Source organism: Octodon degus, unplaced genomic scaffold, assembly GCF_000260255.1.
Source record: "Octodon degus isolate 3935 unplaced genomic scaffold, OctDeg1.0 scaffold00439, whole genome shotgun sequence".
Lineage (NCBI taxonomy): Eukaryota > Metazoa > Chordata > Mammalia > Rodentia > Octodontidae > Octodon > Octodon degus.
Window position 1 is genome coordinate 389643 of NW_004525015.1, and position 2803 is coordinate 392445.

Here is a 2803-nt window from a genome sequence, read left to right on the forward strand (position 1 = left end):
TGTACGTGCATGAATTCAGTAAAATATTCCAATATAATACAGAAGTCCATAGAAGTAGTGGATGTTCTGTAAGACTGCCAATGTCTGAAGTTGTTGACTTGAGCCTTTTGCAGTTCACCATATTCATATGGAAGTACTTTTATATTTCATTTTTATAATTCTTTGATGCATGGTTAAGACCAAGAAAGAGCAAGACATATATAACAAGAAATGTAACTTTTGTGTCTCATAAGGTCACTCAAATTGCCTCAGGATTTATACTGGAACCCTGTGCCACAGTTTGTATATCCTTTGTCAGTGTCAGCCATGTAGATGAGTCACGGCCATTGCTTGGCCACTGTGCTCTCTGTGAAAGCCTGAGAGAATGTTTTCTCTCCATGTGTCTCTCCTTAGGCACACTCTACATCATCAATCACTCTCCTCTTTGACCCCATAATCTCCTTGATCAGAAAATCTGGGATACAACTGAGTTACAAGATGTTACAGTACAGGATCTCATATGTCCTGAGTCTGCACTGACCTTGAAAGGCTAGAGCAAAAATATTGGCTGTCCTTGCAGCCCTTCTTTTTTTCTAATTTTAAGTCTGTAAACTTAGGTTGTTAACCTCCTGAAGAGAAGCTTATTATTATTAAGCTACAACATAGGCAGTTGAACTTAATCTCACTATCGGTCAGAATATCATAAATTTTAGTGAAACATGGAGCATGCATTTTCCATCAAGTATCAATATGTTCAACTTTACATCTCTCAAGAATTTTAAGAAAAAAATTGAACAAAATAAAAAAGTATTGTTAAAAAATTGGAATAAAATGTTACAGATTTATAAAGAGAAATTTAAAAGCTAAATTATATACAGCCTTGTAGCACGACAGTCTGTGACAACTTTTTTTCTTGTCTATTGTTTTCATTTATTACCTTTTTAAATTAATTAATTAATTATTTTTCTTGGTGGAACTGGGGATTACGCTCAGGCCATTGGACTTGCTACAGAAGCGCTTATTCCACTAAGTCATCTCCCCAGCCCCTACCCTTCTTTTTTCAAACAAACATTTATATGAGAGACAGTATGGAAGTAATTAGTATGTCAGGAAAAGCAGTACATATTTAGAAGACCAGAATGATGGGCGTTCCAAGGATGACCCTACAATTACACTTTACTATCTTCAGTGCAGTTGCTTAGTTCACAGGTATCTGCATATATAGTTAGTCAGGGTGAGAATCTTACCAATAAACTGCCAGTTTCCAAAAACATGCTGAAGACTTGCAAGATCATTGCCTTAACCATCCTGCGCATAAAAATATATGGTCTTGCCCCTATCATGTTTCCTATCTTTTGTCCTTGCCTTCTCTTCATTGTCTAATCCTCAAGTTCTCACTTTGCTTTTAATTGTCTTATACCTTTTATTTTTATTTCTACTTTTGAGTTCATATACTAGGGAGACCCAACGATATTTACACATGTGGGTCTGGTTTATTTCACTTATGAGTATATCTTCAAGTGGCATAACCTTAAATATGAAGGCTTCAAGCTTATCATTTTTTATAGCTGAGTAATACTCAATTATATAAAACCACCACTTTTTTTCATACATCATTTAGGTGATGGACATCTGGGTTGTTTCCAAGATTAGGCTATCACAGATTGTGCTGCTATAAACATAGGTACAAATATATCACTATGATATGATATTTTCAGATCCTCTGAGAAAATCACCAGTAGGGGAATAGATGGTTTGAATGGGATTTCCATTCCTAGTTTTTTTTTTCTAAGTGAGAGTCATTTATTTCATCACTGCCAAACATATCCCAAACTCCTACTCACCAGAAAGTTACATATTTTCTCCATTTCTCCTCCCTGACAACCTTCATCTGCTGAAATGTCTTTAAGGGCACAACTGCCAATGAAGATGCAGCGTGTGTACCACTTTCCTTCACTTCCTACCTGTTCCGGCAGTCTCTAATACAGGTTTGAATGTGGTCTTCACAAAAGCCCACACGTTAAAGCTCTTCAGAGGAGCAGAGATAATACAGGGGCAAAAAGTGACCCTGGCCTTTCAGATTTGGGGGGGAAAAAGTGTTTGCCTATAGCAAGGTTAATTTTTAAGTGCTATATGCCACACAATTGGTAACAACATTTAAGACCAATATTTACACAAAAAAAGAACTTAGAAACATGACAAGGCTGCTTTAAACACTGCTCCAGAAAATGTTGCCCTCCAGGAAGGAGACCAGGAAGCATCCCAGGAGGCAGGGTGCAGAGGAAGGTGCCTTCTTTCCAGCTCCAGGCACTCCCAGCTGGTACCAAAATCTCAGACTATAGAGGACAGAACTCACAGAACTCCATATATAAAAGAGGACAGAGGAAAATATTCTCAGAAAATTCAAAGAGACAGAGGTTAGGTACAGGACTGGTAAGGACTTGGCAAGGTGAGGTAAAGTCCAGGGAGAAGGAAGGTGCACCTTGGATTCCCATCTTACTGGCACTGCCAAGTGTACCAAGGCGCTGTGTCCAAACACCAGGGGCACAGGACATTCACAACCTTTAAAACCAAGGGAGCAAAAGCAGACTTTAGGAGGGCACTGGCCACAGCAACACATGAGGCTTTGGGTCCCAGGAAAGATGGGCTGTTTTTTTTTTTTATTACTGCTTCTATTCTTTTCTTCCTAGTCATTTTAATACTTGAGACACTACTCCTCAGACTGCTTTTCATGCCCATGGATTTAGTTAATCACTGCTACTTGGTACAGACAAAGCACCTCCCAAGTTAACCAATGTAAGGAGGTTCTAGCTTTTCCATGCTA